Consider the following 24,086-nt stretch of genomic DNA (forward strand, 5'->3'; position numbering starts at 1 on the left):
GTTTCCTAATTTTGTTGTTGAACCACGGTGGGTTTTTCCCGTCCCTCACAGTTTTACTCGGCACGTACCTGTCTAAAACGCATTTTACGGTTGCCTTGAACTTTTTCCATAAACACTCAACATTGTCAGTGTCGGAACAGAAATTTTCGTTTTGATCTGTTAGGTAGTCTGAAATCTGCCTTCTATTACTCTTGCTAAACAGATAAACCTTCCTCCCTTTTTTTATATTCCTATTAACTTCCATATTCAGGCTGCAACGGCCTTATGATCACTGATTCTCTGTTCTGCACTTACAGAGTCGAAAAGTTCGGGTCTGTTTGTTATCAGTAGGTCCAAGATGTTATCTCCACGAGTCGGTTCTCTGTTTAATTGCTCGAGGTAATTTTCGGATGTGTCCTCAGTATAATGTCACTCGATGCTCTGTCCCTACCACCCGTCCTAAACAACTGAGTGTCTCAGTCTATACCTGGTAAATTGAAATCTCCACCTAAGGTTATAACATCCTGAGAAAATTTATGTGAAATGTATTCCAAATTTTCTCTCACTTGTTCTGCCACTATTGCTGCTGAGTCGAGAGGTCGGTAAAAGGAGCCAACTATTAACCTAGCTCGGTTGTTGAATGTAACCTCCACCCATAATAATTCACAGGAACTATCCACTTCTACTTCACTACAGGATAAACTACTACTAACAGCGACAAACACGCCACCACTGGTTGCATGCAATCTATCCTCTGTGCCTTTGTAAAAATATCGACAGAATTTATCTCTGGCTTCAGCCAGCTTTCTGTACCTATAACGATTTCAGATCCGGTGCTTTCTATCAGCGCTTGAAGTACCGCTACGTTACCAATGCAGCTTCGACAGTATACAACTACAACACCGATTGCTGCTTGGTCCCCGCATGTCCTGACTTTGCCCCGCACCCTTTGAGGCTGTTGCCCTTTCTGTACTTGCCCGAGGCCATCTAACCTAAAAAACCGCCCAGTCCACGCCACACAACCCCTGCTACCCGTGTAGCCGCTTGCTGCGTGTAGTGGACTCCTGACCTATCCAACGGAACCCGAAACCCCACCACCCCATGGCGCAAGTCGAGGAATCTGCAGCCCACACGGTCGCAGAACCGTCTCTGCCTCTGATTCAGACCCTCCACTCGGCTCTGTACCAAAGGTCCGCAGTCAGTCCTGTCGACGATGCTGCAGATGGTGAGCTCTGCAATGACTAAGTGATACCGAAATTGCGTTGCAATTGAAAACTACAGCCTCCAAGACGTCTTCTCTCCAACAGACTAACGTTGATACGGTCACCGCAAGGAACTACTCCTGGGAGTCTAGTAGTTTATAGCCGATGCTCCACTACCGGCGTACTGTAACCCTCGCACCTCCACAATGACCACGTGAGACCGAAATTGCGTCGCGATTGAATACTACAGCCTCCATGCCGTCTGCCCTCCAGGAGACTATCGTGGATATATTCACCGCAAGTAACTACACCTGGGTCAACTGTAGTTTATAGCCGATGCACCACTACGCGCTTACTGTAACCCTCGCCCCTTCACAATGACTATGTGACACAGAGATTGCGTCGCTATTGAATACTACAGCCTCCATGCCGTCTTCTCTTTAAGATACTAACGTGGATTCGGTGGCTGAAGGGAACTACTCCTAGGAGTCCAGTAGTTTATAGCCGGTGCAACACTACCCGACTGATGTAACCTTCTCAATTTCGAAATGACTATGTGTCACAGAAATTGCGACGTGATTGAAAACTACAGCCTCCATGCCGTCTTCTCTCTCAGAGACTAACGTAGATGCTGTCACCTCAAGGAACTACTCCTGGGAGTCCAGTAGTTTATAGCAGATACACCACTACTCGCTTATTCTTGCCCTCGAACTTCGGCAATGACTACGTGGCACAGATATGACGTCGCGATTGAATACTGTAGTCTCCATGCCGTCTTCTCTCAAAGAGACTAACGTGGATACGGTCACCAAAAGGAACTACTCCTGGGTGTCCAGTAGTTTATAGCCGATGCACCTCTACCCACTTGCTGTAACCCTCGCACCTTCACAACGGCTATGTGACACAGATATATCGTCGCGATTGAATACTACGGCCTCCATGCCGTGTTCTGTCGAATGATAATCGTTGTGGGGGTGCGGGTGTTATAGTAAGCGGGTAGTGGTTCATCGGCTATAAACTACTGGACTCCCAGGCGTAGTTCCGTAAGGTGACCGTATCCACATTAGCCTCTTGGAGAGAAGACGGCATGGTGGCTTTAGTATTCCATCGCGACGCTATATCTGTGGCACATAGTCACTGCAAAGGGGCGATGGTTACAGCAAGTGGGTAATGTTGCATCTCCTATAAACTACTGGACTCCCAGGAGTAGTTCCTTTTGGTGATCGTAATGACGTTAGTCTCTTTGAGAGAAGAAGGCATGGAGGCTGTAGTTTTCAATCGTGACGCAATTTCTGTGACACATAGTCTTTGTGAAGGTGCGAGTGTTGCAGAAGGCGGGTAGTAGGTATTCATCGGATATAAACTACTTTATCCCCAGGAGTAGTTCCTTAAGGTGCCGCATCCAAATTAGCCTCTTGGAGAGAGGCCATCATCAGTTATTTTGCTCCCGAAATAGCAAAACTCATCTACTGCCTTAAGCGTCTCATTTCCTAATCTTATAAATTCAGCATCACCCGATTTAATTCGACTACATTCCATTATCCTCGTTTTGCTTTTGTTGATTTTCATCTTGTATCTTCCTTTCAAGACACTGTCCAATTCGTTCATATGCTCTTCCAGGTCCTTTGCTGTCTCTGACAGAATTACAATGTCATCAGCGAACAGCAAAATTTTTATTTCTTCTCCATGGATTTTAATATCTACACCGATTTTTCTTTTGTTTCCTTTACTGCTTGCTCAATATACAGATTGAATAACATCGGGGAGAGGCTATAGCCCTGTCTCACTCCCTTCCCAACCACTGCTTCCCGCCGGCCGGTGTGGCCGTGCGGTTAAAGGCGCTTCAGTCTGGAACCGCGTGACCGCTACGGTCGCAGGTTCGAATCCTGCCTCGGGCATGGATGTGTGTGATGTCCTTAGGTTAGTTAGGTTTAATTAGTTCTAAGTTCTAGGTGACTGATGACATCAGAAGTTAAGTCGCATAGTGCTCAGAGAGCCACTGCTTCCCTTTCATGCCCCTCGACTCTTATAACTGCCATCTGGTTTCTGTATAAATTGTAAATAGCCTTTCGCTCCCTGCAATTTACGCCTGCCACCTCCAGAATTTGTAAGAGAGTATTCAAGTCAACATTGTCAAAAGCTTTCTCTAAATCTACAAATGCTACAAACGTAGGTTTGCCATTCCTTTATCTATTTTCTAAGATAAGTCGTAAGGTCAGCATTTCCTCACGTGTTCCATCATTTCCCAAGGCTATCAGTAGTTCTAATGGAATGTTGTCTACTCCCGGGGCCTTATTTCGACTCAGGTCTTTCAGTGCTTTGTCAAACTCTTCACGCAGTACCATATCTCCTATTTCATCTTCATCTACATTCTCTTCCATGTGTATAATATTGTCCTCAAGTACATCGCCCTTGTGTAGACCCTCTATATACTCCTTCCACCTTTCTGCTTTCCCTTCTTTGCTTAGAACTGGGTTTTCATCTGAGCTCTTGATATTCATACAAGTGGTTCTCCTTTCTCCAAAGGTCTCTTTAATTTTTCTGTAGGCAGTGTCTATCTTACCCCTAGTGAGATATGCCTTTATATCCTTACATTTGTCCTCTAGGCATCCCTACTTAGCCATTTTGCACTTCATGTCGATCTCATTTTTGAGACATTTGTATTCCTTTTTGCCTCCTTCATTTACTCCATTTTTTATTTTCTCCTTTCATCAATTAAATTCAATATATCTTCTGTTACCCAAGGATTTCTACTAGCCCTCGTCTTTTTACCTACTTGATCCTCTGCTGCCTTCACTATTTCATCCCTCAAAGCTACCCATTCTTCTTCTACTGCATGTCTTTCCCCCATTCTTGTCAATCGTCCCCTAATGTTCTCCCTGAAACTCTCTAAAACCTCTGGTTCTGTCAGTTTATCCAGATCCCATCTCCTTAAATTCCCACCTTTTTGCAGCTTCTTCAGCTTTAATCTACAGTTCATAACTAATAGATTGTGGTTAGAGTCCACATCTGCCTCTGGAAATGTCTTAGAATTTAGAACCTTGCTTCTAAATCTCTGTCTTACCATTATATAATCTATCTGAAACCTTCGAGTATCTCCAGGCCTGTTCCATGCATACAACCTTCTTTTATGATTCTTGAACCAAGTGTTAGCTATGATTAAGTTATGCTCTGTTCAAAATTCTACCAGGCGGCTTCCTCTTTCATTTCTTACCCCCATCCCATATTCGCCTACTACATATCCTTCTCTTCCTTTTCTTACTATCGAATTCCAGTCACCCATGACTATTGAATTACCTGACTTAAATCCATGAACATGACAGGGAGATCAGAAAACTGAAGCCACCTGACATTGAAGACGTCTGTAATAATTTTCAGATGTTCTGGACTCCAATATCTTCAGAAACACTACAGTATCTCATCTCCAGAATACTAAAAGTTTGCGCAGCTGTTCTGAGGGCAAAGTGTGGATATTGTGAAGAGGCAAAAATTGTAAACCATGCTGTATTGTACTTAATGATAGATAGAGAAAATATTTATTGTTTTGGTCTGTTTAGTTTGTACGATGTGTTTGTACCTTGAACTTAAGTATATAGTTTTTATTATGAGTGATTGAAAACTTTTGACCAGTAGTGTACATATAACCAGACTTTCTTTGCGTTTTGTGAGAGATCCTTCGACAATATTTTGCTGCAGTAGTTGTTGAAGGGTTCACGCTTTGCCCTCTTGACAGCCAAATGCATTTCATTCAACATGGTATCTATTGTCCCATTCTTTATTTTGCACCCATTATGCACTCGTCTCTGTTTCTTTAGAAGTTTCCTTACACATGTTGTATACCATGGAGAGATCCTCCCATGAGGAACGTTTCTATCAAGTGCATGGTGAACTATTCTTCTAAACTTGAGTTCTACACGCTCCCCTCCAGAGTTAAATGCTTCGAGTTCCTTAGTACGACGCTAATGTTTCTTTCTTTATCATTGTTTCCACAACTGCATCATGGTCACTAATACTAAGTGAGGTCTGTTTGTTGCTTTGAGATCCAATATATTTCCATCATGAAAGGGCTTCCGAACAATCTGTCCTAGGTAGGACTCAGAGAAGGTGGAAGGTTACAAGCAGCCCGGCTTGCCTCCTTCCATTTATATTACATTTATCTGCCCTTTGTCACGACTGGTGATAGGCTGTCATCTGTTTCAATGATGGTGCAATTAGCGGGACAAAAACAATGGACAAATTGGCTATCTAACCAGAAAATAATATGATAGTTCCTCCGACTGCCATAGATCGTCAGAAAGTGGTTGAAGCTGAAAGGCTGCGGAGGCCACCACTGAAGAATTCAGAGTAAGGAAAGGACTCCTGAAAAAGTGTAGAGGATAAAGAAACAGCTGGCCAGCAAGAATATGCTGCTGGAATGTTCTGAAAGAGGCATTCGGTGAGTCAAAAGCACTGTGAACAGTCTTTTCTCAGTAGAAATAACTCAAAAGTCAAGATCGCTTAAATACTGTTTACTCGATAACCGGTTTCAACTCACTAAAGGTGCCATCATCGGATCTGAATGTAGCTTAACATTTAATTAACATTCAGATCCGATGATGGCACGTTTAGTGTGTTGAAACCGATTATCCAGTAAACTGTATTTAAGCGATCTTGGCTTTTGAATTATTTCTAAAACAGAGTGATAGCCCCACTACGCACTATGTGTTCACTACAAAAAAGTCTTTTCTCATTTTCTCGAAACTACATTATACGAAATTTGGGTACATATATCCTCACTATGGTTTGAGCTACGTTCACCAAATTTCTCCCAAGTGAAGAATGGTATATTCTCATTGTATTACGCCTAATACATTGCAGAAAATTTCTGTGTTTGTCATTCTGTGAATAATTTTAGCGGTAACTTCTGGGCAAAATAATTATGTGGTATAATAAAGATTTTTCTGTTTCCTCAGGTGCACTACAAACTACAAAAAGAGAGGCATAATGTGTTCCTATGAATGTTGACAGCAGCCTGCCACAGTATGAATGATGCACAAGAAAATAGTACCAGAAATGAAACGAGTATTATAAAATCATCTATTGGACAAAATTTTGTAATTCTCAAACTAGAACTGACAATTTAATAAATTGGATACAGCTTCAAATGGTTCAAATGGCTCTGAGCACTATGCGACTTAACATCAGAGGTCATCAGTCCCCTAGAACTTACAACTACTTAAACCTAACTAAGGACATCACACACATCCATGCCCGAGGCAGGATTCGAACCCGCGACCGTAGCAGTCGCGCGGTTCCGGACTGAATCGCCTAGAACCGCTCGGCTACCGCGGCCGGCTGTACAGCTTCAGTTAATGTCATTCAGTGTTGGTACAAAACCGCAACCTCCTCCGCATTGCAGGTTACGGGTAATGCGCACCGATACCGAAGTATAAAAACACAGGCCTTTCACGTCCACGTATCCTTAAGCCTATCTATTTCTGTTTTTAAATTTTCTAGCCTACCTACTTGATTATGGAACGCAACTTCCAACATTCCAACCAGTAGTTTATTTTTATTTTTTTTATTTTTTTAAGTTACGTCACCGTCCTGAGTATCCCCCACCTGCCGCTCCGAATGGGGGATTATGTTACCTCTGAAATATTTTACAAAATAAATTTTCATCATCATTTAATCCTAGAGCTGCGTGTACTCGGGAAAAATAACGGTTGTAGTTTCCCCTTTTTTCAGCCGTTCGCAGTACCAAAATAGCAAGACAGTCCTGGCTAATAATTGAGAGATCCGTCAGTCATTCGGACAGTTATTCCTGGAAGTATGAGAAAGGATGCTGCCCCTCTTCTGGAACCAAGTACCATAGTAGTCTATCCCCTCTGCATATACCCCTCCATTGAGATTGCACCAAGGATACAACAATACGAAGTATCCCAAGTGCTATGCTCAGTATTCAGGAGTACGACAGGTACGATCATTCGAAGCAAAATGTCTAGTAAACACGCTTACCTAATGAGCTATAAACACTGTTTCATCTTCGATACTGTGAAAAAAATCTCTTCTACTGATAGCTCTTTGCTTTCCTTACGATAGTACGAACTAAAAAAAGGTACAGTAAACATGCCCTCTAAAGTGCATACCTCAAGAATTACAAGCACTTGTTATCTTCTAGTGAACAACTGCTCATAACTCTTAAGGTATGCTTTTTACAGCCCATCTTTACTAGACATTTTTTTCTTGTTTTGGTCCGTACTACCTCCACCGAAAATATGGAAAGCAGAGAACATGCAGTAAAAGAGATTCGTTTCACAGTATCGAAGATCAAGAAGTGTTCTTAGCTCTTAAGGTAAGCATTTTAGAGTCCATGTTTATTAGACCTTTTTGCTTCGAATGATAGTTCCTACCATATCTCTGAAGACCGACCATTTCACCTGGGACGCCCTGTACGCATCACTGAGGCTCGCAAGGCTCCCTACCGTGGCGAGGACCATAGTTAGTGAGGGGGTAGGGACTTGTAATCTGCCCCTCCCTTTCTTGTTGTTGCCACTGTTCACAACGACCTTTTCAGAAGATTCGATATGAGTAAGATTTACAATAAACTTTTTACTTAACTTTTCTCGCACAGTTAGCTCCAGTTCTTCATGTCTAGGAGTCTGATTCTTGAAGCTGAAATTCTCATGTTTTAAGTTCTCATGGTTCAATTGATCTAAATAATTTTGAAGAATGTCTTTGCAGAATTTTTGTTTTCACAATAATTTATAATCTCACATTTTACTGTATCATACTGTCTATTGAATTTTTACATTAAGAAAGCCGAAGTTACATTGTTCGCCCAAAATACAAAAATACGTCCGATCACATCAGAGGGATGCTTACTACTACTTCACTCTGCGTTAACAACATTATTCCAAATGATTTACAATTTTTCTTGACAAATGAATTTCTATTAGTTTAGATTAGTATTTCATAAATGAATCCAAAAATAAACGTAATACGCAGTACTAGATTGCGTAATTAATAATAGAAATTTTAAGTGTTCCAAATATTTCGTAATTTCAAATGTTTCTATACATTCAAAGCTAGTACATATCGATTGTAACAATCGATTGTAACAACAAAGTAATTCCCTTTCACAAATTTTATCTTGAAATATAACATATTGGGTATAAATTATATGAAGCTTTTCAGGAAAATAGATTTTCAGGAAAATAAACTACTGACCATTAAAATTGCTACGCCAAGAACAAATGCAGATGACAAACGGGTATTCATTGGACAAATATATTATAGATATATATTATCTGATCACATTTTCACGCAATTTGGATGCATAGATCCTGAGAAATCAGTCCCCAGAACAACTACCTCTGGCCGTAATAACGGCCTTGAGACGCCTGGGCATTGAGTGAAACAGCGCTTGGATGGCGTGTACAGGTACAGCTGCCCATTCAGCTCCAACACGGTACCACAGTTCATCAAGAGTAGTGACTGGCGTATTGTGACGAGCCAGTTGCTCGGCCATCATTGACCAGATGTTTTTAATTGGTGAGAGATCTGGAGAATGTGCTGGCCAGGGCAGCAGTCGAACATTTTCTGTGTCCAGAAAGGCCCGTACAGGACCTGCAACATGTGGTCGTGCATTATCCTGCTGAAATTTAGGGTTTCGCAGGGATCGAATGAAGCGTAGAACCACGGGTCGTAACACATCTGAAATGTAACGTCCACTGTTCAAACTGCCGTCAATGCGAACAAGAGGTGACCGAGACGTGTAACCAATGGCACCCCATACCATCACGCCGGTTGATACGCCAGTATGGCGATGAAGAATACACGCTTCCAATGTGCGTTCACCGCGATGCCACCAAACACGGATGCGATCATCATGATGCTGTAAGCAGAACCTGGATTCATCCGAAAAAATGACGTTTTGCCATGCGTGCACCCAGGTTCGTCGTTGAGTAAACCATCGCAGGCGCTCCTGTCTGTGATGCAGCGTCAACTGTTCGTGCAGATGGTTGTCTTGCAAACGTCCCCATCTGTTGACTCAGGGATCGAGACGTGGCTGTACGACCCGTTACAGCCACACGGATAAGATGCCTGTCATCTCTACTGCTAGTGATACGAGGCCTTTGGGATCCAGCACGGCATTCCGTATTACCCTCCTGAACCCACCGATTCCATATTCTGCTAACAGTCATTGGATCTCGATCAACGCGAGCAGCAATGTCGCGATACGATAAACCGCAATCGCGATAGGCTACAGTCCGACCTTTATCAAAATCGGAAACTTGATGGTACGTATTTCTCCTCCTTACACGAGGAATCACAACAACGTATCACCAGGCAACGCCGGTCAACAGCTGTTTGTGTATGAGAAATCGGTTGGAAACTTTCCTCATGTCAGCACGTTGTAGGTGTCGCCACCGGCGCCAACTTTGTGTGAATGCTCTGAAAATCTAATCGTTTGTATATCACAGCATCTGCTACCTGTCGGTTAATTTCGCGTCTGTAGTACGTCATCTTCGTGGTGTAGCAATTTTAATGGTCAGTAGTGTAGATAAAATTGACCTGTCCAAAGTTCGAAAAATATTTCTGGTATCGACTACAACTGTTGAGGAAAAGTAATGCTAGAGGAGAATGTCCCTTTACAGACTGCAGGGCAGGAAGGGAAAATTGGAAGCCTTGAAGAGAATGACAGAGATTGTAATCGTATATCCAATAAATAATTGATGACGTTTGGTGTAATTGCAACTCTGAGATAAAGAGATTGACACAGGTGAGAAAACTGTGTAGAACCCCATCGAACATGGGAAACCTAAGAAGACTGAGGAACTGCACAAAGAAATTAATCCTTGCGATACCTGAACAGTAATTCACTGGCCGAGACACGTGTCGAATCACGTTCCTTGTGTGGTTGCATCCACTGTAGCTGAGATGTTTGCAGACAGTAGTTACACAGTCGCGCAGGTAGAAAAGCAGTGAGATATCGACGGGCTGCGGAATTCAGTGCGTATGATGTGCGCAGCAGCCATAGGGCCACACCGGAGCCAGCCGGCGGAGATAGGGCGTTCTGGGAAAGGGCGTGGCGACTGCCCACGAACAATGGCGCTTGCGTTGCGGGGGTGTTGGCCTACGCTCGCTCTATCTGATGGGCGGCTGATCACGCGGGAACATCGTCCATCCACGCAGTTCTGTCCGCCCGCGTTACGTAACTGGTGTAAGGGAGAGCGAATGCAGAACACAGCAGTCCGTCTGAGACTAAGCTCAGATGTCGCTTTCTTCGAAGTTGTCAACGTCCCTCTACGTGAGGTAGCCTGTTATACACGGGATAGGCAAAATAATGTGAACACTTGTACTTACTTGGGAATGGTTTATTAATAAGGGGTCGGACCCCCATCTCCCGTAATACAGTTGCGATTCTTCTTGGAATACTGGCATACAATGATTGTATACTTAGTTTCGGGTGGAATCTTATGCCACTCTTCGATCAGAACCTCTTCTAATTCCTGTAGTGTCGAGGGAGGCGGAAATTGCTCCGGAATTTGCGCACCAATACCGCCCACAAGGGTTCGATAATGTTCCAAGTCCAGGGACTGCACTCCCCAGGGAAGACGCTGCAGTTCAGCTGCTTGCTCCTTACACCACGATTGTGTGAATGGGTGCATTATCGTCCTAAAATATGGCGTCATTGTTGGGGAACAACATTTGAATCATAGGGTGCACCTGATCACCTAAAATGTTCACATAATCGTTGACTGTAACACGGCCTTTGAGAATAATGATGGGACCAGCAGAATACCATAATACTGATGCCCACACCATCATACATCCACCTCCATGCTTAACCCTGGGACTCAAGTAGTCTGGATTGTGGGCTTCTTTTGGCGTTCTTCGGTCGTAAACCCGGCCCGATGTTGGAAATAACCAAAACATTGACTCGTCGATCCATATGACGTGCTTCCACTGATCAGCCGTCCATGATTTATGCTCCTGACGCCATGTTTTACGCTTCTTTGCGTTGGTTGTCGTCACTAATGGTTTCGGTATAGCAGCTCGTCCATGAATATTCGATTTATGAAGTTCTCGGCGGACAGTGCCGATAGATATGGGGTCTCGAAGATGGCTATTGAGCTCTGCAGTCACTTTTGCCGCCGTAGATTTGATACAATTCGTGTTAGCGTACGACGATCACTGTCATTTAGTTTTGATGATGGCTATCCATGTTTTGTGTAGACTGTCGTGACTGTTGAAACAGTTGTTCTTGAAACATTCAATAAGTTGGCTGTCTTGGTTACTGATGCTACAGCTATCGGGCCCTCACAATCCGCCATCTTTGGAACTCTGTTAGGTCTTCCATTGCACGTCGACCTCGGCTACTGAATGCAAATACGAAGTGTGCACTACTCGTAAACAACCTACACTGATGTCTAGTCCGTACTGAACAAGCACAGTCGAGCGCGACATGTGCCTTACCTGCGTTGTTGACCGTCAAACACAACCATCCCATTACTACCACTGTTCGCATTGTTTTGCCTATCTCCTGTAGGTGGACTTCTCTGTTAGTGGCAATTGCCAGGTGTGCAGCTGGTGCTTTAGACCACAGGTACATATGCAAGGGGTTGGACAAAAATGCGGAAACACCAAGAGATATTCATGCTCGAACATAAGTGCCAGCCAAACCTGCGGGTTGTGCTGTTATACTTGACCACGAACTGCCCCTGCGCAGTGACCTCAATACACTGCAAGTGTCGGTCGTGATCTGAGCTGTGTTCTACGAGGGACGTTCGGAAAGTAGTGCTTCCTATTTTTATTTATGGAAGCTGCAGGAATTACATTAAACACAACAGCGCGGCTAAATAGAGCAATATTTCAGCTACAAACTGTCATTTTTTCACAGAGTCACCACCATTCGATACACACTTTTGCCAACTATGAACCAGAGCCTGCGTACCTCACTGAGAATGACCACTTTCTTACAGTTCTGACAACAGCATACGAGTCTTGGAAATGTTCGCCAAGTAGTCCATCTTTCAGAGGCCCAAAGAGATGTAAGTCTGAAGGCGCTAAATCGGGACTGTACGGTGGATGTGGTAAGGCAGTCCAGTCGAATTTTGCAAATGAGTTGTGTGGTCGCAAAACTGGTGTAGAGCCTGGCGTTATCATGTTGGAGGAGAAAGTTGGTCTTCTTCTCTAGCTTTACCCTGGAAATGATAACAGATAACTGATAATTAATAAGAAGTGGCACAAATTCTGACAATGCATTTCTAACAAATAGAATAACGGGAACCAATAAATTAATAATCCTCAGTTAAATCCTTGTCAGAAACTACATACTGGAATCGGTACAGTACATCAGATACTCTTATGCACATTATTTTTTAAGTATATATTTTTCTCGTGTACATACTGTGTCTTGTTACAAGTGAGTGGAGTGTAATTATTGCTTGATAAAACTGTAATTAACATCCAAGTATGGTACAACATTAAATCTTATTAAACGAAATGGCGGGCACAGTAAGGAGGGGGACAGGCTATGTTCAGGACCGTTTTGTTAATGCGGGTTGCCTACATCAGGGCAGGTATGCATGCAGGGACAAACATATTGTTCTCCTTTGATTGACAGGTGCTTAACCTATAGTTCTCCTTTGATTGACAGGTCCTTAAGCTATTGTTCTGTTAAATGGTTTGCCGGCCAGAGTCGCCGAGCGGTTCTAGGAGCTTCAGTCTGGAACCACGCGACTGTTACGGTCGCAGGTTCGAATCTTGCCTCGGGCATGGATGTGTGTGATGTCCTTAGGTTAGTTAGGTTTAAGTAGTTCTAAGTTCTAGGGGACTGATGACCTCAGATGTTAAGTCCCATAGTGCTCAGAGCCATTTGTTAAGTGGTTTTCTATGTGACTGCACTTAATCTATCGTTCCCCCACCCCTCTCACTCCCTCCCCCCTCAGGAAGGGGGTGCTGGGCCATTTTGTTAGTGTGGGTTGTCTACATCAGAGGCAGGTATGCACTCATGGGCAAACCTGTAGTTCTCCTTTGATTGGCAGGTCCTTAACCTATTGTTCTGTTAAGTGGTTTTCCATGTGACTGCACTTAACCTAGTCTTCCCCCACCCCTCCCACTCCCCTCCCCCTCAGGAAGGGGGTTCTGGGCCATTTTGTTAGTGTGGGTTGCCTACAAGGAGGGGCAGATATGCACTCAGGGGCGAACATATTGTTCTCCTTCGATTGATAGGTACTTAACCTATTGTCCTGTTAAGTGGTATTCCATGTCACCACCCTTAACCTATTGTTCCCCCGCCCCTCCCCCTCCCTCCCAAACCCCCCTCTCCCCTCGTTGCTAGAGGCACACTGTCATGTCTGAGTTTTTGGAATAGGCCCTGTCACTACTATCAATTTGATTGACTACTTAATTAAGTTCATCAATTAATTAATCTCTGCTCATCTGGTAAATACCCATCCCCTCCCTCCTCTCTCTCCCCCACCAGGAAAATGGCGGGAAAAAGACTAAGTTGATTCGTCATTTGGAGGGAACTTGATTGCTGTGTATGGAATATTGTTTTAGGGGATTAAAGACTGTCCCTGGAATATATGAAAAGGGTATATTGTTTATTTATAAAAAATTCCTTTTTGGGGTTTGGATTTCTCTTGCTCATGATTCTAGGCTGTTTGGAAACATGTACGTCTTGAAACAAGCAATTACATGGGGGCAAGCATGATGCAAAACCTAATGTTCAGCATTGTACTTTGGGTGTCTTAACCTAATGCTTGAGCCTTTGTCGGCACTTAACCTATCGTTCTGTTAAGTGGTTTTCAGTGTCACCACAATTAAACTATTGTACCGCCTTTGATACGAAATTAAGTAACAAGTTGTGACCTCCCACAATTTTCTGGTACACTTTTCAAATTTCACACGCTTTTGAACACCATTTCTGGCGCATTCTTCTTTGTCACCCACCCCTTAAACTATTGTACTTCGTTTTGCATAAAAATTATTCAAATTAACTTAGTGGTCTGCACGTAACCTGTAGTTCTGCTCCATGTCAAGCACTGACATACACCACCCCCTTAACTATTGTACCACTAACACCACGTTGATATAAAAAAAAATGCAAATTAATTAAATCGATATTCTTCACATGTATTGGATAGTTTTTTTTATAATTTGCGACATCCTATTTGTCTTAGAGTATTATTTGCCTGTATGAGGCCCTTACAAGTTGGGTCTGATTCAAGAGATTGAGAAGGTCCAAAGAAGAGTGGCAAGATTCATGACTGGTACATTTAACCATCACGAGAGTGTTACAAATCTCATTGAAAGTTTGAAGTGGGGGCACTCTTGCAGATAGACGACATGCTCTCCAAGGATGTAGAGCATATATTATCACCACCAACTTCCATATTGCTCAATGATCACCAGTCAGAGATAACGGAAATTAGAGCTCATACTGAGAGGTTCACACAATCGTTCTTTCTTTGCACGAACCGTCAGTGATACAGAAGGAGGGAAATATGACTTTGGTGCAAATAGTGCCCTACACCACACACCGCCTGGTGGCTAGCAGAGTATATATGTAGATGTAGATGGAGTATAGTTAAAACAAAAGATCGCTAATAGTAGAAAACACATCCCACCACTCAATGTCCGACGCTGACGCCGGAGTCTGGGTGTACTGGCACTCCCAGCGAAGCTGCGACGCGACAGTTCAAGCCCTGCAAGGGTGAGGTGGCGACATCTCTTTCATACTTTACAATTGAGAAATTCCCACAGAAATACATGTTCACCTGTGTACTGTTGCTGGTGTGATGACGCACAGCTGCAGTTTGGTCCACAGCCTTTAAGATTTCACAATGCCTCCCAGAATAGCACAGGGCACGTTCCTAACAGGACAACCTGTCCGTCAGTGAATTTACCCATCAAACTACCAGTCTGGGAGCACTATCTGCCATTGCTTTCTGCAGACAAGACTTTCAGAGGCAAAATTCTTTTGCACAGATCGCTACACTGCGAAAGTTGTCTACAGATCATCAAATACATACAAAACTCACAAGAATATTTACCAGTGCAACTACAATTAAATATTACGATTTCTTCTACAGTCTGACACCGATCGATGTACTGGTAATGTCTTCTCTTGATGGCTGTGCTTCTTGAACGAATATCAGTATCTATAGCACACACAATTTTCCAAGCAAAAAATCTCATACCCTCGCAGTTGTCGATGTGCTGAATCCAAATGTCCTTCATGATAGGACACACAGTCCTCCTCTCTAGTCATGCCACAACATAAACCACACTTACTTTACAATGCAATATATACGCATTTTACACAATTTTAAAGAGGTGGAGCCCCTCCACGCCCACACCGGCATGATGGCCAACACAAAAGGTCTTCTGCCATCTCTGCATAAGGGTTAGTATTCACTAAACTGAGGTGTCGCAGGATGTGGGTACTGCGATGTCTGCGTACGTCTGGTTAGGATTAACCATTTATACGCGCTCATCTGGAGATAGATTGGTCGAAATCTGACGAAGGGTAGCGGTTTGAAGGGCAGAGGAAAAAAAGTGCCAAAGCAAGAGCCAAGGGAAAAAAACCTCTGCGAAAGTTAGGTCGGGCGGCAAGAGCAGTAGCGGTTGTCTTGCTGCCTGCGATAGGTTGTGTAAGGATAGGCTTTGTTAGTAGTGGGTATCATGCATGTCGATACCTTGACGTTGTGCGTTTGTGCTGCTCGGCGGCTGGCGCTGGGTGCTGGTACAGAGTCCTCGTTCAGCGTCCTGCAACCTGAACCAGTTAGGTTTGTTATCGATCTTGTGTCCGATAGGTCATATACCGGAGGCACAGTGTGAGGGAGTGTTGGCAGATTGTTCGTGCGTCTGTGGGCGAGCTCGTCGGTGTCCCTGCTGCGGCCTGTTGGTTGGCTCTAATAGCAGCTGGTAGTTGCCAGTCAGTGTTGCTGATATGCAGGGGCTTACCGGCGTTTGTCGCTGTTTGCGTATGTTAGTTTACCATAGGTGGTTATGCCCTAGCTAGCAGTGTCTTTGGCCGCTTGTGTTTCCACCTGTGGAAACAGAGCAGTTATCTTTTATATCTCTCCAGCACCCAAAAAAATTATGGTGTTCCCACACTCACACCGGCTATATGTCACGATGCACCTCAGTCCTAGGGAAGCACCATCCGCCTTTTCTTTCTTTCTACAGATGTGACATTCAGTGGCAATAAACTATTTTACACTGATCGCCATATTGCACTGACAACTAAACCTCACAAAGTGCCATACATATCGTCAAACACAGAAAAACTCTTACACAATTACACTGCTCTCCCACTGAGGACAGGAGCTTGAATATTAGAGTGTCAAACCAATCTCCAACCCAGCAATATAACACCGCATACCATGTCGATGTAGTAATCATACGATTCATATCCTCTGCCATACAAAATCACCCCTTCTGCATCAGAAAGCCGTTAGTGGATAAGAAGTCACTCTCAGAACTGTTGTGCAAAGAGTGGCTATTTCCCCTCCCCCACCCCCCCCCCCCCCACCCCCTCGGTATGAACGCATTACTATTTCTGGGCCAGACCTGTCTGCTTACTCGCGTTTCTAGACCCATCTCCAGAGTCTGGGATTGCAAGAACATATCTAATTCCGCATGGTTTCGCACCCAGCAGTATCCTACCAATTGCTCACGCAACGTAATTCCGGAGATGTAGACTGGGAATTATTTCTATACAAACTCGAAACGTTAACTAGGTGGAGCGTGCTCTAGACCACAGAGTAACTAGAAACAAACAGACGAAAAATATTTCCATCTGTAAATACCGATCTCGGTGATGTAACAGATTCTAAATCATCCCTATAATTTACAAGTTCAATGAAGGTGTTTCTCATGTCCAGAGAACCGGAAAATGTGTCTTCCACATGTTAGATGCACATCCCACAATCGATCTCCTCTCAACTAAATAAAGGCGTGAAATTTGCAGAAGCAGTCAAATGAACAATTTACATGGGAGGGAATAATGGTACAGCACAAACGCACCTCCATATTCATTCTCAAATTTCCACGCGATCACAAAAGCTATCCAACACATATTAGGTATTAGTTCACTATTCGGTAATCTAGAGGACAACACCTTAATTCATCTACATTCCTACACTCCAACAGGCCTCTCCATTCTGACAGCTCCTACCATTAAAGGGAAATATGAATCGCTCCCGCACAGGTCACCGGCGCTGCAGGCCGAGCACGCACAGGTAGAATCAATCATCCTAAGAAATCGGTCACATATATATTTCATCCCTCTATTTATAACTAAATGTTATGATCGCTGTCTCCATTGAATGACATTCGACAATGAGCTGTTGACAGCAATGACTCTGCAGATAGAAATATCAGTACCATTCTTATGACTTGACATACTCTTCCCTTTGCTATCACAGTACTAGACTTCAAATCCATACCTTCCTTATGAATGGACACAGTCACTTCCTCTGCATATGTTGAAACACAAACACATACCTTATAAGCCTGATGCTTAAGGCGAACCTATTACGCACCGCCTACTACTAAGTATAATACTTCATCAATAACTGATTACCTATGATATATTCCCGGCGGGGTCAGGGATTTTCTCTGCCTCGTGATCGCTGGGTGTTGTGTGCTGTCCTTAGGTTAGTTAGGTTTAAGTAGTTCTAAGTTCTAGGGGACTTATGACCACAGCAGTTGAGTCCCATAGTGCTCAGAGCCATTTGAACCATCATTTTTTTGAACCTATGATATAAAATAATACTGAGAGAAAATCAGCGATAGATGGACATGTCTCATAAGATTTTCTTGTGAGTGATATCACTATGTCTTAGAAAGAGAGCCGTAATTGGACAGATGTTAAAAAACCCGATCACAACAACTACTGTATGTTACTGTCAGAGGCGGTCTTGGTACGACATTACCACTGAATGAGGTGGTTTTTTGCCCAGACAAATACCGTGACGGCGACCACAGGAGTATATTGTATCAGATCAACACGTTGCCGACGGTGCAACCTCGTAATAAAATTACTCAATTTAGAAAGTGATATGGCTAAGGAACATGGTATGAAACCAGTATTTGCGAAACTGTCACGCCACCGCAGCTAGATATTTCTACAGTACTTGCAACGTATTTTGTATCGATCCCATTGTCGGAGGTTCGGTGATATATCCACTGAGCTATAGGCGATGGTTGATTGAGAATGATCACAACCAGTAGTAGATGGTGTGCTGATTGAGATCGTAAGAAAATGTACACTAGTTTTCCAGATGTCTCGTGTTACGCTATCTGCTAGAAATGATGTCCATTATTTTGAATCAAGTCTTTCCATTCAAGCTGATACCTGCTTTGAATCACAGCCACAAGTGAATCATATTTCTGGCACTCTAATATCTCGAAACGAGACACCTTTCTCGACTATGTCTGCTATAGTAATATTCCAGCGTGGGTTTAGTCCGCCCCTAGCATCTTGCAACTGCTGCCATTTCTACAGCTTAGCGCATGTGATCGCTCCAATTTAAGTCGGAACTGAGCAGAAGTCAGAGAAAGCCATATCCACCACCTTCTGCGGCCCATGTAGAAACAGAACGGCGTGAGTGAGTGCAACAGGACTGTGTTTTGACCATTTGGTGGAAACGCACGCATTGTGGTGTGTCGCCAAACCAGATACAGATACTACTGTCTCAAGCAGATCCCCATCCATTCACATCTATCAGTCCAAGTTGCTATTATCGTTATTCTGTACTATCCAACAGAGGAAAACTTGCTGTCACATTATTGGCTGGTGTTGAAATTACTATAAAATTACTAAAATTGTTCACACTGTCAACTGTGATGTTTATTATTACAGTACATTGACGATGTCTTTTCCATCCCATCCGTGCATTGGCATGCTGTTGGTTATCACATAATGATTGACTGACAGCGCTTGTTTAAGTTGGGCAATGAGTTTTGTGGATGGGTGACACCTTCTGGGGGTTGCTAGCTCTGAAACAGTGATCGCGTACATGAGTGCAATATGAGGAATCAGTCGAAAGGGAACGCAGAGCCATCCTCTATTCTGTCACTGTAACAGATGAGTTTACATGTAGAGGTCGTCAGTCTCTTTCGGACATCAGTTTGGAAACTCTCCACAATGCAGCCAAACCCTTCTAGTTTCCTTATGTTGTAACTGTCTTTCATTTACACTGTGCGATGTCTAGTTCTCTGCGAGAGGCCGTGGATCAAAAAGTCTTAATGTCAGTTTAGAACCTGACACAGGTCTCAAAGTTGTGGCAGAAAAAGAAAATGTTTCACAGTGTACAAAAGCGTGTTAGACAACAACGTTTCAGACAACGACACAGGGTCACAGGGAGCCTCTCTTGCGACTTACAATATAGTCTGCGGGATACGATCATTCTCCTAGTTTATAGGTGTTGAAACTTTAAAGTGGCCTCTGCAGTGGATCAATACGTGTATATTTATTAGGATCGTCCCACACAGGCAGCAGCAGCAGCAACAGTTTGAGATAAATTCAGTGACAGACAAGGTGTTCTATTAGGAATGCTATTCTGGGGGGGGGGGGGGGGGGGCATCGCGCAACTCTCTCTGTGTGCCATATCCATATCGCAGTTATGCGTCATTGCTCCTGCAACGGCATCTAGATGAGTTTTTATTGGATGAAGTTAGTGGAGCTTTTATAGTTCGTAATTTTTCTCTGTTGGATGCTATAGAATAACGATGATAGCATGTTGGACTGATTGATCTGAATGGATGCAGATCTGCTTCAGACAGTAGTATCTGTATCTGGTTTGGAGACGCACCACAATGCATACATTTCCACCAAATGGTCAAAACACGTCCTGTTGCAGTAACTCAGGTCGTTCTGTTTCTACATGCGCCGTAGAAGTAGTGGTTATGGCTTTCTCTGACTTCTGCTCAGTTCCAACTTAAATTGGAGTGATCACATGTGCTAAGCTGTAGAATTGGGATCAGTTGCAAGATGCGTAAGGGCTGGCTAAATCCACGTTGGAATTTTACTGTACCAGAAAGGTTCGAGAACTGTGTCTCGTTTCGCGATATGAGTGTGCCCCAGAAATGTGATTCACTTGTGGCTGTGATCCAAAGCAGGTATCTGCTTGAATGGAAAGACTTGATTCAAAATAATGGACATCATTTCTAGTGGACAGTGTAACACTAGACATCTGGAAAGCTAGTGTACATTTTCTTACGATCTCAATCAGCACACCATGTACTACTGTTTGTGATCATTCTCAATCAATCATCGCCTATGGAAATGGAAATGAAGTCCCATGCTTCTTTACAGAGCGTAGGGGAACGATGCGGGAGACCCGCAAGGCTTTACTAGGCAAGGTCCTAATGGAGGTGATTTGCTGTTGCCTTCCTCTGACCGTAATGGGAATGAATGATGGTGATGAAGACGACACAACAACACCCAGTCATCTCGGGGCAGGAAAAATTCCTGACCCCGCCGGGAATCGAACCCGGGACCCCGTGCTCGGGAAGCGAGAATGCTACCGCGAGACCACGAGGGGCAGACCATCGCCTATAGCTCAGTGGATATATCACCGAACCTGTGACACGGGATCGATACAGAATACATTACAAGTACTGTAGAAATATCTAACTGCAGTGGCGTGAGGGATTCGCAAGTACTGGTTTCATACCACGTTCCTTAGCCGAATCACTTTCTAAATTGAGTAATTTTATTACGAGGCTACACCGTCGTGACATATTGATCTGATGATATATACTCCTGCGATCGCCGTCACGGTATTTGTCTGGACAAAAAACCACCTCATTCAGAGGTAATGTGTACCTCGATTTATAAATCTCAGTATAGCTTTTGACATGGATACTTGTGTGCACTTGTAGAACTAAGACAGCTTGTAACAGTTACTTTCAGTAGTTGTTACGATCGGGTTTTTTAACATCTGGTCACTTACAGCTCTCTTTCTAAGATGCAGTGGTATCACTCACAAGAAAAACTTATGAGACATGACCACTCATCGCTTATTTTCTCTCAGCATTATTTTTTATTGTAGGTAATCAGTTATTTACGAAGTAGTATACTTAGTAGTAGGTGTAAATTATAGGGATTAATTCGAATCTGTTACTTCACCAATTCGGTATTCACAGGTGGAAATATCATTTTCGTCTGTTTGTTTCTAGTTACTATGTGGTCTAGAGCACACTCTACCTAGCTAAAGTTTTGGGTTTGTACAGAACTAATTCCCAGTCTATATCTTCGGAATTATGTTGCGTGAGCGATCGGTAGGATACTGCTGTTTGCGAACCATGTGAAATTAGATATGTTCCTGTAATCCCAGAGTCTGGAAATGGATTTAGAAACGCGAGCAAGCAGGCAGATCCCCACCAGAAACAGTAACACGTTTGTACCGAGGGGGGGAAACGAGCCAGTCTTTGCACAATAGTTCTGAGAGTGACTTCGATCCACTGTTGGCTTTCTGATGGTCAAATGGCTCTGAGCACTAAGGGACCCGACATATGAGCTCATCAGTCCCCTAGAATTTAGAACTACTTAAACCTAACTAACGTAAGGACATCACACACATCCATGACTGAGGTAGGATTAGAACCTGTGACTTTAGTGTTCCCGCAGTTCCAAACTGAAGTGACTAGAGCTGCTTGGCCACACTGGAAGGCCCTTTCTGATGTAAAAGGGGTGCTTTTGTATGGTGGAGGATATGAATTGTATGTTTACTACATCGACATGGTATGCGGTGTTATATTGCTGGGTTGGAGATCGGTTTGACGCTCTAATATTCAAGCTCCTGTCCTCAGTGGGAGAACAGCGTAATTGAGTAAGAGTCTGACCATATTTGACGATATGTATGGCACTTTGTGAGGTTTAGTTGTTGGTGCAATATGGCGATCAGTGTGAAATAGTTTATTGCCGCTGAATGTCATGTCTGCAGAAAGAAAGAAATGGGAGATGGTGCTTCCCTAGGACTGAGGAGCATCGTGACATATAGCCGCTGTGAGTGTGGGAGCACTATAATTTTTTTGGGTGCTGGATAGACATAAAACATAACTGCTCTGTTTGTGTAAAATATGTATATATTGCATTATAAAGTTACTATGACTTATGTGGTGTAAAATGTGCATATATTGCCTTGTAAAGTAAGTGTGGTTTATGTTGAGACATGACTAGAGAGGATGACTGTGGTCCTATCGTGAAAGGACATTTAGATTCAACACATCGATAACTGCGAGGGTATGAGATTTTTTACTTGGAAAATTATGTGTGCTATAGATACTGATATTCGTTCCAGAAGCACAGCCATCAAGAGAAGACATTACCTGTACATCGATTGGTGTCAGACTGTAGAAGAAATCGTAATATTTAATTGTAGTTACACCGGTAAATATTCTTGTGAGTTTTGTATGTATTTAATGATCTGTAGACAGCTTTCGCAGTGTAGCGATCTGTACAAAAGAATTTTGCCTCTGAAGGTCTTGTCTGCAGAAAACAATGGCAGATGGTGCTCCCAGACTGGTAGTTTGATGGGTAAATTCACTGACAGACAGGTTAGCCTGTAAGGAATGTGCCCTGTGCTATTCTGTGAAGCATTGTGAAATCTCTAGGATGTGGACCTAACCGCAGCTGTGCATCATCGCACCAGCAATGGTACCTAAGTGAACACGTATTTCGGTAGGCATTTCTCAAGTGTAAAGTATGAAAGAGGGAGCCCCAACTGTCACGTCGTGGCTTCGCTGGGAGCACTAGTACACCCAGACTCTGGCGTCAGTGTCGGGCATCGAGTGGTGGGATGTGTTTTTTATTATTAGCGATCTTTTGTTTAAACTATATTCCATCTACATCTACATATATACTCTGCTAGCCAACAAGCGGTGTGTGGTGAAGGGCACTATTTGCGCCAGAGTCATATTTCCCTCCTTCTGTATCACTGACGGTTCGCGTAAAGAGAGAACAATTGTCTGAACATCTCAGTATGAGCTCTAATTTCCGTTATCTTTGAATGGTGATCATTGCGTGACATGGAAGTTGGTAGTGTTAATATATGCTCTACATCCTACCCTTTAGCATGTCGTCTATCTGCAAGTGTGCCCCAACTCCAAACTTTCGATGAGATTTGTAATGCTCTCGTGATGGTTAAATATACCAGTCACGAATCTTGCCATTCTTCTTTGGATCTTCTCAATCTCTTGAATCAGACCCAACTTGTAAGGGCCTCATACAGACAAATAATACTCTAAGACAATTAGGCTGTCGCAAATTATAAAAAAAACTATCCAATACATGTGAAGAATATCGATTTAATTAATTTATATAAGTTTTTTTTATATCAGTGTGGTGTTAGCGATACAATAGTTAAGGGGGTGGTGTGTGTGAGTGGGTGACATGGAGCAGAACTGCAGGTTACCTGCAGACCACTAAGTTAATTTGAATAATTTTTATGCAAAACGAAGTACAATAGTTTAAGGGGTGGGTGACAAAGAAGAATGCGCCAGAAATGGTGTTCAAAAGCGTGTGAAATTTGAAAACTGTATCAGAAAATGGTGGGAGGACATAACTTATTACTTAATTTCGTATCAAAGGTGGTACAATAGTTTAAGTGTGGTGACACTGAAAACCACTTAACAGAACAATAGGTTAAGTGTCGACAAAGGCCCAAGCACTAGGTTAAGAAACCCAGAGTACAATGCTAAACATTAGGTTATGCAACATGTTCGCCCCCATGTAACTGCTTGTTGCAAGACATATATGTTTCCAAACAGACTAGAATCATTAGTAAGAGATATCCAACCCCCCCAAAAGTGAATTTTTTAATAAATAAACAATATACCCTTTCCATATATTCCATGGACTGCCTTTAATCCCCTAAAACAATATTCCATACACAGCAA

The sequence above is a fragment of the Schistocerca serialis genome, chromosome 8 (assembly GCF_023864345.2).
Source record: "Schistocerca serialis cubense isolate TAMUIC-IGC-003099 chromosome 8, iqSchSeri2.2, whole genome shotgun sequence".
Classification (NCBI taxonomy): domain Eukaryota; kingdom Metazoa; phylum Arthropoda; class Insecta; order Orthoptera; family Acrididae; genus Schistocerca; species Schistocerca serialis.